At 41.9% G+C, this 16271-nt stretch overlaps 1 pseudogene; it reads left to right on the top strand.

The window, feature by feature from the left end:
* The first annotated feature begins 4636 nt into the window (after positions 1 to 4636).
* Positions 4637 to 5745, top strand: LOC124658179 (annotated as a pseudogene).
* Positions 5746 to 16271: the final 10526 nt, after the last annotated feature.

Here is a 16271-nt window from a genome sequence, read left to right as displayed (position 1 = left end):
CTAAAAAGCTAGAGGATGGTTGGGAGCCCATCATTAAGATGAAGGTTAAAGATTTTGATTGTAATGCTTTATGTGATCTTGGTGCAAGTATTTCTGTTATGCCTAAGAAAATTTATAATATGCTTGACTTGCCACCGCTGAAAAATTGTTATTTGGATGTTAATATTGCTGATCATTCTACAAAGAAACCTTTGGAGAAAGTTGATAATGTTCGCATTACCGTTAACAATAACCTTTTCCCCTCTGATTTTGTTGTCTTGGATATTGAATGCAATGCATCTTGTCCCATTATATTGGGAAGGCCTTTTCTTCGAACTGTTGGTGCTATCATTGATATGAAGGAAGGTAATATAAAATATCAATTTCCTCTCAAGAAAGGTATGGAACACTTCCCTAGAAAGAGAATGAAGTTACCCTTTGATTCTATTATGAGAACAAATTATGATGTTGACACTTCGTCTCTTGATAATACTTGATACACACTTTCTGCGCCTAGCTGAAAGGCGTTAAAGAAAAGCGCTTATGTGAGACAACCCATGTTTTTACCTATAGTACTTTGTTTTTGTTTTGTGTCTTGGAAGTTGTTTACTACTGTAGAAACCTCTCCTTATCTTAGTTTTGTGTTTTGTTGTGCCAAGTAAAGCCGTTGATAGAAAAGTTCATACTAGATTTGGATTACTGCGCAGAAACAGATTTCTTTGTTGTCACGAATCTGGGATGTTTTCCCCTGTAGGTAACTCAGAAAATTATGCCAATTTACGTGAGTGATCCTCAGATATGTACGCAACTTTCATTCAATTTGAGCATTTTCATTTGAGCAAGTCTGGTGCCATTTTAAAATTCGTCAATACGAACTGTTCTGTTTTGACAGATTCTGCCTTTTATTTCGCATTGCCTCTTTTGCTATGTTGGATGAATTTCTTTGATCCATTAATGTCCAGTAGCTTTATGCAATGTCCAGAAGTGTTAAGAATGATTGTGTCACCTCTGAATATGTTAATTTTTATTGTGCACTAACCCTCTAATGAGTTGTTCTAAGTTTGGTGTGGAGGAAGTTTTCAAGGATCAAGAGAGGAGTATGATGCAACATGATCAAGGAGAGTGAAAGCTCTAAGCTTGGGGATGCCCCGGTAGTTCACCCCTGCATATATCAAGAAGACTCAAGCGTCTAAGCTTGGGGATGCCCAAGGCATCCCCTTCTTCATCGACAACATTATCAGGTTCCTCCCCGAAACTATATTTTTATTCCATCACATCTTATGTGCTTTTCTTGGAGCGTCGGTTTGTTTTTGTTTTTTGTTTTGTTTGAATAAAATGGATCCTAGCATTCACTTTATGGGAGAGAGACACGCTCCGCTGTAGCATATGGACAAGTATGTCCTTAGCTTCTACTCATAGTACTCATGGCGAAGTTTCTTCTTCGTTAAATTGTTATATGGTTGGAATTGGAAAATGATACATGTAGTAATTGCTATAAATGTCTTGGGTAATGTGATACTTGGCAATTGTTGTGCTCATGATTAAGCTCTTGCATCATATGCTTTGCACCCATTAATGAAGAAATACATAGAGCATGCAAAAATTTGGTTTGCATATTTGGTTTCTCTAAGGTCTAGATAATTTCTAGTATTGAGTTTGAACAACAAGGAAGACGGTGTAGAGTCTTATAATGTTTTCAATATGTCTTTTATGTGAGCTTTGCTGCACCGGTTCATCCTTGTGTTTGTTTCAAATAAGCCTTGCTAGCCTAAACCTTGTATCGAGAGGGAATACTTCTCATGCATCCAAAATACTTGAGCCAACCACTATGCCATTTGTGTCCACCATACCTACCTACTACATGGTATTTTCCGCCATTCCAAAGTAAATTGCTTGAGTGCTACCTTTAAAATTCCATCATTCACCTTTGCAATATATAGCTCATGGGACAAATAGCTTAAAAACTATTGTGGTATTGAATATGTAATTATGCACTTTATCTCTTATTAAGTTGCTTGTTGTGCGATAACCATGTTTACCGGGGACGCCATCAACTACTCTTTGTTGAATTTCATGTGAGTTGCTATGCATGTTCGTCTTGTCTGAAGTAAGAGCGATCTACCACCTTATGGTTAAGCATGCATATTGTTAGAGAAGAACATTGGGCCGCTAACTAAAGCCATGATCCATGGTGGAAGTTTCAGCTTTGGACATATATCCTCAATCTCAAATGAGAAAATTATTAATTGTTGTTACATGCTTATGCATAAAAGAGGAGTCCATTATCTGTTGTCTATGTTGTCCCGGTATGGATGTCTAAGTTGAAGAATAATCAATAGCGAGAAATCCAATGCGAGCTTTCTCCTTAGACCTTTGTACAAGCGTGCATAGAGGTACCCCTTTGTGACACTTGGTTAAAACATGTGCATTGTGATGATCCGGTAGTCCAAGCTAATTAGGACAAGGTGCGGGCACTATTAGTATACTATGCATGAGGCTTGCAACTTGTAAGATATAATTTACATGATACATATGCTTTATTACTACCGTTGACAAAATTGTTTCATGTTTTCAAAATCAAAGCTCTAGCACAAATATAGCAATCGATGCTTTTCCTCTATGGAGGACAATTCTTTTACTTTCAATGTTGAGTCAGCTTCACCTATTTCTCTCCACCTCAAGAAGCAAACACTTGTGTGAACTGTGCATTGATTCCTACATACTTGCATATTGCACTTGTTATATTACTCTATGTTGACAATATCTATGAGATATACATGTTACAAGTTGAAAGCAACCGCTGAAACTTAATCTTCCTTTGTGTTGCTTCAATGCCTTTACTTTGAATTATTGCTTTATGAGTTAACTCTTATGCAAGACTTAATTGATGCTTGTCTTGAAGTGCTATTCATGAAAAGTCTTTGCTATATGATTCACCTGTTTACTCATGTCATATACATTGTTTTGATCGCTGCATTCACTACATATGCTTTACAAATAGTATGATCAAGGTTATGATGGCATGTCACTCCGCAAATTATCCGTGTTATCGTTTTACCTCGCTCGGGACGAGCAGTAACTAAGCTTGGGGATGCCGATACGTCTCCGACGTATCGATAATTTCTTATGTTCCATGCCACATTATTGATGTTATCTACATGTTTTGTGCACACTTTATGTCATATTCGTGCATTTTCTCGGAACTAACCTATTAACAAGATGCCGAAGTGCCGCTTGTCGTTTTCCGCTGTTTTTGGTTTCGAAATCCTAGTAACGAAATATTCTCGGAATTGGACGAAATCAACGCCCAGTGGTCCTATTTTGCCACGAATCTTCCAGAAGTCCGAAGAAGAGACGAAGAGGGGCCACGAGGGGGCCACACCCTAGGGCGGCGCGGCCCCCTTGGCCGCGCGGCCCCGTGGTGTGGGGCCCTCGTGCCGCCTCTTGACCTGCCCTTCCGCCTACTTAAAGCCTCCGTTGCGAAAACCCCAGCACCGAGAGCCACGATACGGAAAACCTTCCGAGACGCCGCGCCGCCGATCCCATCTCGGGGATCCAGAGATCGCCTCCGGCACCCCGGCCGGAGAGGGGAATCATCTCCCGGAGGACTCTATGCCGCCATGGTCGCCTCCGGTGTGATGAGTGAGTAGTCTACCCCTGGACTATGGGTCCATAGCAGTAGATAGATGGTTGTCTTCTCCCCATTGTGCTATCATTGTCGGATCTTGTGAGCTGCCTAACATGATCAAGATCATCTATCTGTAATTCTATATGTTGCGTTTGTTGGGATCCGATGAATAGAGAATACTTGTTATGTTGATTATAAAATTTATATCTATGTGTTGTTTATGATCTTGCATGCTCTCCGTTACTAGTAGATGCTCTGGCCAAGTAGATGCTTGTAACTCCAAGAGGGAGTATTTATGCTCGATAGTGGGTTCATGCCTCGCATTGACACTCGGGACAATGGACGTAAAGTTCTAAGGTTGTGTTGTGCCGTTGCCACTAGGGATAAAACATTGATGCTATGTCTAAGGATGTAGTTGTTGATTACATTACGCACCATACTTAATGCAATTGTCTCGTTGCTTTGCAGCTTGATGATAACCTCGAAGGTGGACTTTTTAGGCATAGATGCAGCTTGGATGGCGGTCTATGTACTTTGTCGTAATGCCCAATTAAATCTCACTATACTCATCATGATATGTATGTGCATGGTCATGCCCTCTTTATTTGTCAATTGCCCAACCGTAATTTGTTCACCCAACATGCTGTTTATCTTATGGGAGAGACACCTCTAGTGAACCGTGGACCCCGGTCCAATTCTCTTTATCGAAATACAATCTATCGCAATATCGTTCTACTCGTTTTCTCGCAAACAATCATTTTCCACACAATACGGTTAATCCTTTATTACAGCAAGCTCGGTGAGATTGACAACCTCACTCGTTTCGTTGGGGCAAAGTACTTTGGTTGTGTTGTGCAGGTTCCACGTTGGCGCCGGAATCCTCGGTGTTGCGCCGCACTACATCCCGCCGCCATCAACCTTCACCGTGCTTCTTGGCTCCTACTCGTTCGATAACCTTGGTTTCATACTGAGGGAAACTTGCCGCTGTACGCATCACACCTTCCTCTTGGGGTTCCCAACGGACGCGTGTTGAACGCGTATCACCGCTCCCCGCGCGACGGGAAGCACCTCGAGGTCCTCGGCTACTACAACCCGCTCCCCGGTGAGATTCCCCCACCTCGATTTCCCACTCGATCTGTTCATGTAGCCCCGTGGAGCCCGCTTATTTATTCCCAAGAGTCGGCTCCGCTTAGCTGTGCTACTCTTGTCGTACCTGCGAAGGATTTGGGCGTGCGTGGGAGCTTTAGTGATAGCTGATGAGGAAATGTGTGCATTTTTAGGGAAGGATGGTGGCAAGAGGATGGGACTGAAATTCGACCGGGTCAAGTGAGTTTTTGTGCTCCCTCGATATTCATCCTACTGACTATTATTCAGTTTTTTTCCTTTTTGGCCGAAAACAGCCTTACCGTCAGCTTCGCTCGCACCTACTCTAGAAGTAAACATTCTATGTTTTCATCCCCGTAAGTACTAACCTTTGCGGGCCATGGTCTGGTTTTGCTACAATGAAGCTCCGCCAGTGTCTGAAACCTAAATAAGTTAGGCTTTTTTCCCGTATCATGCTTTGCTTCGTGCAAGTACATTATATCATTGGGATGTTGAGTACACAAAAGAAAAAGCAATCGAAACTATCTCGTGCTGCACAATGCTTGTTGATTGCAATGCCAAACGACAAGCATCATTCACTTCTTGCAGCCTCCCTCCATTAGTGGAGAATTATTGATTTAATGAACAAGGATTCAGCATTTCGATTACATGAGTTGTGCTTGATTGCATCATAGCAGCACTGTTTTAAGTACATCGTATGTGCTTGATTATATCCATAGCAGACCTAATAAGTAATTGCTCTAAGTATGACACGATGTTTATTCGGCCTGCGCTGCAAAACCTGCAACTTTTTGTGACACAGTACAACTATACTTATGTTGTAGGTACTGGCTATTTGTTGGGGCACAGCCATCAGATCCTGTGCAGCGTATACTCTTCCGCGCTGGGGTTCTGCCTCCACCTCCGTTGCTAGCTATGGGCCGTAAGGGTGGACATCGTGACAGAACCCCATTCATCCGATGACCGGACGTCCCTTGGATCTTGAGGGTGTCACAATTGTTGATGATCCAAATGCTACCGAAGGTGATGTCTGAAGAACCCGTGGCGCACATGAGTTCCATGCGCCACGTAACTTTTTTTACTCCCCACGCAACTCCACCCCCCCCCCCCGTGGATCGCCTTTTTTACCTCTTTACAAAATAAGAAAATAGATACAAATTTCAAAAAATAAATTCCTTCAAGATGCCCATGTATTATGTCATCTTTTACCACTGAGAATTAACAAACAATAATTTCGACTTTTTTGCAAAATTGCGTGGGAAAATCATCAAACTGGATTTCTGGTTGCATACGAACTCGAAAAAAAACGCATAATATATCAAAATGATCCCGCGGAAATTCTACATCCAAAACGCGTCTATCTACGAAACCTGATTTCGTGTCAGAGATTCCTCCTGTAGTCGACACATTTTGTTAGTGTTCTAGTGTGTTAGTGCACACGTTTCTGTAACCTCGTGTATATTCTTACATATACTTTTTGTGATAAGTTATACCACCTCTTATCGTGTCATCTATGAATATGATTTTGCACAAAAAATGCAATCTGGTCAATTTTTTTTTTGAAATGAAGCTTTAACTTGAAGTGACATTTTTTTTGCCTAGAAACTGAAGCTTAAATTTACAAGTCCATATACAACGGGCCAAACGTAGACATGAACCTGATGTCTACGGGAGCTTCTATTCTTGTAGACAGTGTTGGGCCTCCAAGAGCAGAGGTTTGTAGAACAGCAGCAAGTTTCCCTTAAGTGGATACCCAAGGTTTATCGAACTCAGGGAGGAAGAGGTCAAAGATATCCCTCTCATGCAACCTCGCAACCACAAAGCAAGAAGTCTCTTGTGTCCCCAACACACCTAATAGGTGCACTAGTTCGGCGAAGAGATAGTGAAATACAGGTGGTATGAATAAGTAGTAGCAACGGCAACGTAACAGTTGCTTTGCCCAGGACAAGTAAACAAGCAGTAGTAACGCAGACAGTAGTAACGCAGCAAGTAGTAACGCAATAGAAACAAGTAAACAAGCAGTAGTAACTCAGCAGTATTTAGGGACAAGGCCTAGGGATTACACTTTCACTAGTGGACACTCTCAACATTGATCACATAACAGAACAGATAAATGCATACTCTACACTTTTGTTGGATGATGAACACATTGCGTAGGATTACACCGAACCCTCAATGCCGGAGTTAACAAGCTCCACAATAATGCTCATGTTTAAGTAACCTTTAGTGTAAGATAGATCAACGAGACTAAACCAAGTACTAGCATAGCATGCACATCGTCACCTTCATGCATATGTAGGAGGAATAGATCACATCAATATATCATAGCAATAGTTAACTTCGCAATCTACAAGAGATCATGATCATAGCATAAACCAAGTACTAACACGGTGCACGCATCGTCACCTTTGCACACATGCGGAGGAATAAACTACTTTAATAACAAATCACTAGAGTAGCACATGGATAAATTGTGATACAAAACATGCTGCAATCTTAAAGAGATATAAATAAGCACCTCACTATGCCATTCAACAGTGAATAAGTATTCTGTGAAATCTAGCCTAAGAGACCCACACGGTGCACACACTGTCACCTTTACACACGTGGGACGAGGAGTCTCCGGAGATCACATAAGTAAAACTCACTTGACTAGCATAATGACATCTAGATTACAAGCATCATCATATGAATCTCAATCATGTAAGGCAGCTCATGAGATTATTGTATTGAAGCACATAGGAGAGAGATGAACCACATAGCTACCGGTACAGCCCCGAGCCTCGATGGAGAACTACTCCCTCCTCATGGGAGCAGCAGCGGTGATGAAGATGGCGGTGGAGATGGCAGCGGTGTCGATGGAGAAGCCTTCCGGGGCACTTCCCGCTCCGGCAGGTGCCGGAACAGAGATCCTGTCCCCCGGATCTTGGCTTCGCGATGGCGGCGGCTCCGGAAGGTTTCGTGGGTTTCGTCAATCGTCCCGGTTTTCTGATCCAGGGGCTTTTTATAGGCGGAGAGGCGGCGCAGAAGGTCGAAGGGGGCCACACCCTAGGGGGCGCGGCCCCCCCCTTGGCCGCGCCGGCCTAGGGTTTGGTGGGCCTGTGCCCCCTCTCTGGCGGTTCTCGGGTGTTCTGGATGCTTCCGGGCAAAATAGGAACTTCGGCGTTGATTTCGTCCGATTCCGAGAATATTTCGTTACTAGGATTTCTGAAACCGAAAACAGCAGAAAACAGGAACTGGCACTTCGGCATCTTGTTAATAGGTTAGTTCCAGAAAATGCACGAATATGACATAAAGTGTGCATATAACATGTAGATAACATCAATAATGTGGCATGGAACACAAGAAATTATCGATATGTTGGAGACGTATCAGCATCCCCAAGCTTAGTTCTGCTCGTCCCGAGCAGGTAAAACGATAACAAAGATAATTTCTGGAGTGACATGCCATCATAAACTTGATCATACTATTTGTAAAGCATATGTAATGAATGCAGCGATTAAAACAATGGTAATGACATGAGTAAATGATACGTCTCCAACGTATCGATAATTTCTTGTGTTCCATGCCACATTATTGATGTTATCTACATGTTTTGTGCACACTTTATGTCATATTCGTGCATTTTCTGGAACTAACCTATTAACAAGATGCCGAAGTGCCGCTCTCGTTTTCTCGCTATTTTTGGTTTCGGAAATCCTAGTAACGAAATATTCTCGGAATCGGACGAAATCAACGCCAAAGATCTTAGAATCCCCGAAGCATCCAGAACACACGAGAGGGACCAGAGGGGGGCACAGGCCCACCACACCATAGCTCGGCGCGGCCTAGGGGGGCCCGCGCCCCCTAGGGTTTGGCCAGCCCTTCGACCTTCCCTGCGCCGCCTCTTCGCCTATATAAAGCCCCTGGATCGAAAACCCGAGACGAATTGACGAAACCCACGAAAACCTTCCAGAGCCGCCGCCATCGCGAAGCCAAGATCTGGGGGACATGATCTCTGTTCCGGCACCCTGCCGGAGCGGGGAAGTGCCCCCGGAAGGCTTCTCCATCGACACCGCTGCCATCTCCACCGCCTTCTTCATCACCGCTCGCCGCTCCCATGAGGAGGGAGTAGTTCTCCATCGAGGCTCTGGGCCGTACCGGTAGCTATGTGGTTCATCTCTCTCCTATGTACTTCAATCTCATGAGCTGCCTTACATGATTGAGATTCATATGATGATGCTTGTAATCTAGATGTCATTATGCTAGTCAAGTGAGTTTTACCTATGTGATCTCCGGAGACTCCTAGTCCCACGTGTGTAAAGGTGACAATGTGTGCACCGTGTGGGTCTCTTAGGCCATATTTCACGTAATACTTACTCATTGAATGGCATAGTGAGGTGCTTATTTATATCTCTTTATGATTGCAGCATGTTTGTATCACAATTTATCTATGTGCTACTCTAGTGATGTGTTATTAAAGTAGTTTATTCCTCCCGCATGTGTGCAAAGGTGACAGATGCGTGCACCGTGTTAGTACTTGGTTTATGCTATGATCAAGATCTCTTGTAGATTGCGAAGTTAACTATTGCTATGATAATATTGATGTGATCTATTCCTCCTACATATGCATGAAGGTGACAAGTGTGCATGCTATGCTAGTACTTGGTTTAGTCTCGTTGATCTATCTTACACTAAAGGTTACTTAAACATGAGCATTATTGTGGAGCTTGTTAACTCCGGCATTGAGGGTTCGTGTAATCCTACGCAATGTGTTCATCATCCAACAAAAGTGTAGAGTATGCATTTATCTATTCTGTTATGTGATCAATGTTGAGAGTGTCCACTAGTGAAAGTGTAATCCCTAGGCCTTGTTCCTAAATACCGCTGAGTTACTACCGCTTGTTTACTACCGCTGCGTTACTACTGCTGAGTTACTACCGCTGCGTTACTACCGCTTGTTTACTACCGCTGCGTTACTACCGCTGCGTTACTACCGCTTGTTTATCGTCCCGGCGTAGCACTTTTCTCGCCGTTGCTACTACTTATTCATACCACCCGTATTTCACTATCTCTTCGCCGAACTAGTGCACCTATTAGGTGTGTTGGGGACACAAGAGACTTCTTGCTTTGTGGTTGCAGTGGTTGCATGAGAGGGATATCTTTGACCTCTTCCTCCCCGAGTTCGATAAACCTTGGGTATCCACTTAAGGGAAACTTGTCGCTGTTCTACAAACCTCCGATCTTGGAGGCCCAACACTGTCTACAAGAATAGAAGCTCCCGTAGACATCAAGCACTTTTCCGGCGCCGTTGCCGGGGAGGAAAGGTAAAAAGGCTCTCATACTACGGTCTCGTGTAAAGTATTTTTCTCGGCGCCGTCGTTTGTGTGCTCGAAGCTATTTCCTTTAGATCCTGCAATTGCATCTTGTTGTTTCTTGTTTACACTAGTTTGGCATAATGTACAAGAGTGAGCTTCTTATTCTATTTCCCGATTTAAAACATGGATTGTTTGATGCGAAAATTAAAAAACCTATGAAATCTTATTTGCATGCTGGTAGTAATATTAGTATGAACGCTTTGAACACCATTGTTGATAATGATATAGAAAGTTCTAAGCTTGGGGAAGCTGGTTTTCATGATATTTTTAGTCCCCCAAGCATTGAGGAGAAAATTTTCTTTGATGATACTTTGCCTCCTATTTATGATGATTATAATGATAGTGGTCTTTTGGTGCCACCTACTATGGAGAGTGAATTTGATTATGATTACAATATGCCTCCTATATTTGATGATGAGAATAATAATGATAGCTACTTTGTTGAATTTGCTCCCACTACAACTAATAAAACTGATTATGCTTATGTTGGGAGTAGTAATAATTTTGTGCATGAGACTCATGATAAGAATGTTTCATTTGATAGTTATATTGTTGAGTTTGCTCATGTTGCTACTGAAAGTTATTATGAGAGAGGAAAATATGGTTGTAGAAATTTTCATGTTACTAAAATGCCTCTCTATGTGCTGAAATTTTTGAAGCTACACTTGTTTTATCTTCCTATGCTTGTTACTTTGCTCTTCATGAACTTGTTTATTTACAAGATTCCTATGCATAGGAAGCATGTTAGACTTAAATGTGTTTTGAATTTGCCTCTTGATGCTCTCTTTTGCTTCAAATACTATTTCTTGCGAGTGCATCATTAAAACCGCTTGAGCCCATCTTAATGGCTAAAACGAAAGAACTTCTTGGAAGATAACCCATGTGTTATTTTGCTACAGTACTTTGTTTTATATTTGTGTCTTGGAAGTTGTTTACTACTGTAGCAACCTCTCCTTATCTTAGTTTTGTGTTTTGTTGTGCCAAGTTAAGCCGTTGATAGAAAAGTAAGTACTAGATTTGGATTACTGCGCAGTTCCAGATTTCTTTGCTGTCACGAATCTGAGCCCACTGCCCTGCAGGAAGCTCAGAAAATTATGCCAATTTACGTGCATGATCCTCAGATATGTACGCAACTTTCATTCAATTTGAGCATTTTCATTTGAGCAAGTCTGGTGCCATTTTAAAATTCGTCAATACGAACTGTTCTGTTTTGACAGATTCTGCCTTTTATTTCGCATTGCCTCTTTCGCTATGTTGGATGAATTTCTTTGATCTATTAATGTCCAGTAGCATTATGCAATGTCCAGAAGTGTTAAGAATGATTGTGTCACCTCTGAATATATCAATTTATATTGTGCACTAACCCTCTAATGAGTTGTTTCGAGTTTGGTGTGGAGGAAGTTTTCAAGGGTCAAGAGAGGAGGATGATATACTATGATCAAGGAGAGTGAAAGCTCTAAGCTTGGGGATGCCCCGGTGGTTCATCCCTGCATATATCAAGAAGACTCAAGCGTCTAAGCTTGGGGATGCCCAAGGCATCCCCTTCTTCATCAACAAATTATCAGGTTCCTCCCCTGAAACTATATTTTTATTCGGCCACATCTTATGTGCTTTTTCTTGGAGCGTCGGTTTGTTTTTGTTTTTGTTTTTGTTTGAATAAATTGGATTACATCATGCTTGTGTGGGAGAGAGACACGCTCCGCTGGTTCATATGAACACATGTGTTCTTAGCTCATAATATTCATGGCGAAGTTTCCTCTTCGTTAAATTGTTATATGGTTGGAATTGGAAAATGATACATGTAGTAATTGCTATAATGTCTTGGGTAATGTGATACTTGGCAATTGTTGTGCTCATGTTTAAGCTCTTGCATCATATACTTTGCACCTATTAGTGAAGAATACATAGAGCATGCTAAAATTTGGTTTGCATAATTGGTCTCTCTAAAGTCTAGATAATTTCTAGTATTGAGTTTTGAACAACAAGGAAGACGGTGTAGAGTCTTATAATGTTTTCAATATGTCTTTTATGTGAGTTTTGCTGCACCGGTTCATCCTTGTGTTTGTTTCAAATAAGCCTTGCTAGCCTAAACCTTGTATCGAGAGGGAATACTTCTCATGCATCCAAAATACTTGAGCCAACCACTATGCCATTTGTGTCCACCATACCTACCTACTACATGGTATTTCCCGCCATTCCAAAGTAAATTGCTTGAGTGCTACCTTTAAACAATTCAAAATTTATCACCTCTGATTTGTGTCAATGTTTTATAGCTCATGAGGAAGTATGTGGTGTTTATCTTTCAATCTTGTTGGGCAACTTTCACCAATGGACTAGTGGCTTCATCCGCTTATCCAATAATTTTGCAAAAAGAGCCGGCAATGGGATTCCCAGTCCCAAATTAATTAACCAAAAATAGACACTCCTCCATGGTATGTGATTGTTGGACGGCACCCGAATGATTCGGTTAGCCATGGCTTGTGTAAGCAAAGGTTGGGAGGAGTGTCATCATAATAAAACTAAAATAAAAGGGCACTCCTTCATGGTATGAGATTGTTGGCAGGCACCCGAGGATTCGGTTAGCCATGGTTTGTGAAAGAAAGGTTGGAAGGAGTGCCATCCAAAAATAAAATAAAATGGGAGCCGCTCTTTGAAGGTTTGTCCGGCAAGGGGGTTAGAGTACCCGCTACCATTCGTTGACAACAACAAACACCTCTCAAAACTTTACTTTTATGCTCTCTTTATGTTTTCAAAATCAAAGCTCTAGCACAAATATAGCAATCGATGCTTTCCTCTTTGAAGGACCATTCTTTTACTTTTATTGTTGAGTCAGTTCACCTATTTCTCTCCACCTCAAGAAGCAAACACTTGTGTGAACTGTGCATTGATTCTTACATATTTGCATATTGCATTTGTTATATTGCTTTGCATTGACAATTATCCATGAGATATACATGTTACAAGTTGAAAGCAACCGCTGAAACTTAATCTTCCTTTGTGTTGCTTCAATACCCTTACTTTGAATTATTGCTTTATGAGTTAACTCTTATGCAAGACTTATTGATGCTTGTCTTGAAGTGCTATTCATGAAAAGTCTTTGCTATGTGATTCAGTTGTTTACTCATGTCATTACCATTGTTTTGATCGCTGCATTCACTACATATGCTTTACAAATAGTATGATCAAGTTTATGATGGCATGTCACTCCAGAAATTATCTTTGTTATCGTTTTACCTCGCTCGGGACGAGCAGTAACTAAGCTTGGGGATGCCGATACGTCTCCAACGTATCGATAATTTCTTGTGTTCCATGCCACATTATTGATGTTATCTACATGTTTTATGCACACTTTATGTCATATTCGTGCATTTTCTGGAACTAACCTATTAACAAGATGCCGAAGTGCCAGCTCTCGTTTTCTCGCTGTTTTTGGTTTCGGAAATCCTAGTAACGAAATATTCTCGGAATCGGACGAAATCAACGCCAAAGATCTTAGAATCCCCGGAAGCATCCAGAACACACGAGAGGGACCAGAGGGGGGGCACAGGCCCACCACACCATAGCCTGGCGCGGCCTAGGGGGGGCCCGCGCCCCCCTAGGGTTTGGCCAGCCCTTCGACCTTCCTGCGCCGCATCTTCGCCTATATAAAGCCCCTGGATCAGAAAACCCGAGACGAATTGACGAAACCCACGAAAACCTTCCAGAGCCGCCGCCATCGCGAAGCCAAGATCTGGGGGACAGGATCTCTGTTCCGGCACCCTGCCGGAGCGGGGAAGTGCCCCCGGAAGGCTTCTCCATCGACACCGCTGCCATCTCCACCGCCTTCTTCATCACCGCTGCTGCTCCCATGAGGAGGGAGTAGTTCTCCATCGAGGCTCGGGGCTGTACCGGTAGCTATGTGGTTCATCTCTCTCCTATGTACTTCAATCTCATGAGCTGCCTTACATGATTGAGATTCATATGATGATGCTTGTAATCTAGATGTCATTATGCTAGTCAAGTGAGTTTTACCTATGTGATCTCCGGAGACTCCTAGTCCCACGTGTGTAAAGGTGACGAGTGTGTGCACCGTGTGGGTCTCTTAGGCCATATTTCACAGAATACTTACTCATTGAATGGCATAGTGAGGTGCTTATTTATATCTCTTTATGATTGCAGCATGTTTGTATCACAATTTATCTATGTGCTACTCTAGTGATGTGTTATTAAAGTAGTTTATTCCTCCTGCATGTGTGCAAAGGTGACAGTGCGTGCACCGTGTTAGTACTTGGTTTATGCTATGATCAAGATCTCTTGTAGATTGCGAAGTTAACTATTGCTATGATAATATTGATGTGATCTATTCCTCCTACATATGCATGAAGGTGACAAGTGTGCATGCTATGCTAGTACTTGGTTTAGTCTCGTTGATCTATCTTACACTAAAGGTTACTTAAACATGAGCATTATTGTGGAGCTTGTTAACTCCGGCATTGAGGGTTCGTGTAATCCTACGCAATGTGTTCATCATCCAACAAAAGTGTAGAGTATGCATTTATCTATTCTGTTATGTGATCAATGTTGAGAGTGTCCACTAGTGAAAGTGTAATCCCTAGGCCTTGTTCCTAAATACTGCTGAGTTACTACTGCTTGTTTACTACTGCTGCGTTACTACTGCTGAGTTACTACTGCTGCGTTACTACTGCTTGTTTACTACTGCTGCGTTACTACTGCTGCGTTACTACTGCTTGTTTACTGTCCTGGGCAGAGCACTTTTCTGCCGTTGCTACTACTTATTCATACCACCTGTATTTCACTATCTCTTCGCCGAACTAGTGCACCTATTAGGTGTGTTGGGGACACAAGAGACTTCTTGCTTTGTGGTTGCAGGGTTGCATGAGAGGGATATCTTTGACCTCTTCCTCCCTGAGTTCGATAAACCTTGGGTATCCACTTAAGGGAAACTTGCTGCTGTTCTACAAACCTCTGCTCTTGGAGGCCCAACACCGTCTACAAGAATAGAAGCTCCCGTAGACATCAGTAAACAACTGAATCATATAGCAAAAACTTTTCATGAATAGCACTTCAAGACAAGCATCAATAAGTCTTGCATAAGAGTTAACTCATAAAGCAATAATCTATTATATATTAAAAGCAAAATACAGAGGTTTAAAATAGAGACACGAGGTTAATCCACATCACTGAAATTATATAAGTCGTCCGATTTTGGTGGGACCTAATTATAATGGCTGAGATTAACACACTTTGTTAACATAAACGTGTACAAAAACATGTTGTTTGGCACGTACCTTTTATTACTAGAGTATTAAATTGGAATCAGCCACGATGGGTCCTTGCTCTCTCCCGCTTTATGGCTAGAAAAACGGTTCGATTGCTTAAAAACACTTCTGATCTCCTCAACTCCTGGTACAATATCCCTCATCGTCACGATCTGTTCTGTACAAAAAATAGTAACAATCTAATCGGCTGTACTAATTCAGGCCCATGTCCATGGCCACGGTTTTCCATCACATATCTTTTCTACACTGTCTACTTCCAATCTCCTTCTGGTACAATATCGCTCACCGCCACAATCTTCCATATAAAACATTAGCGATCTGATCGGCTTGACTGATTCAGCCCATGTCAATGTCTAGCTCAACGGTTTGCCAACATATATCTTCTCCACGTAGTCTAAAATAGGTTCTCTGCTCGATGTGCCATGTATGCATGTTTGGTAAAACAAAATCGTACCATGCACTGGGATACCGGTGGATTGATCGGCCGATTGCTACCCCAAATTTTTTACCAAAAAAAAAAACTATTCCATCCACAAATATAAGTGTATATTTAATTTTATCTTATATATAAAATTTTGTTAACTTTGACTAACTTTGAAGCAAAAAGTAGCAGCATTTATGGCAAGTATCGCTTGATTCATCTTCACATGTAGTTCACTAATAAAAATAATTTTATGACACTATTTTGTCTAAAAAGGATTGAATTTCAAATGTTTGACTTTCAAAACGGAAAATATACACTTATTCGCAAACGGAGATTACATATCTTACACGCACATATTCCATGTTGTCGCGATTTACACTGGTGCATAATGCATGCGTATATAGAGTATGCCTAAAGGAAGAAAAAAAGTCTCTCAAACTGAGCATGGATGCATGTCCATCGACGGTGTCCATTCGATGCGCCGCTGTCCTCGCGCTCCT

Source organism: Lolium rigidum, chromosome 1, assembly GCF_022539505.1.
Source record: "Lolium rigidum isolate FL_2022 chromosome 1, APGP_CSIRO_Lrig_0.1, whole genome shotgun sequence".
In the NCBI taxonomy this organism is placed as follows: domain Eukaryota; kingdom Viridiplantae; phylum Streptophyta; class Magnoliopsida; order Poales; family Poaceae; genus Lolium; species Lolium rigidum.
This window is presented reverse-complemented; position numbering and strand designations above follow the sequence as displayed.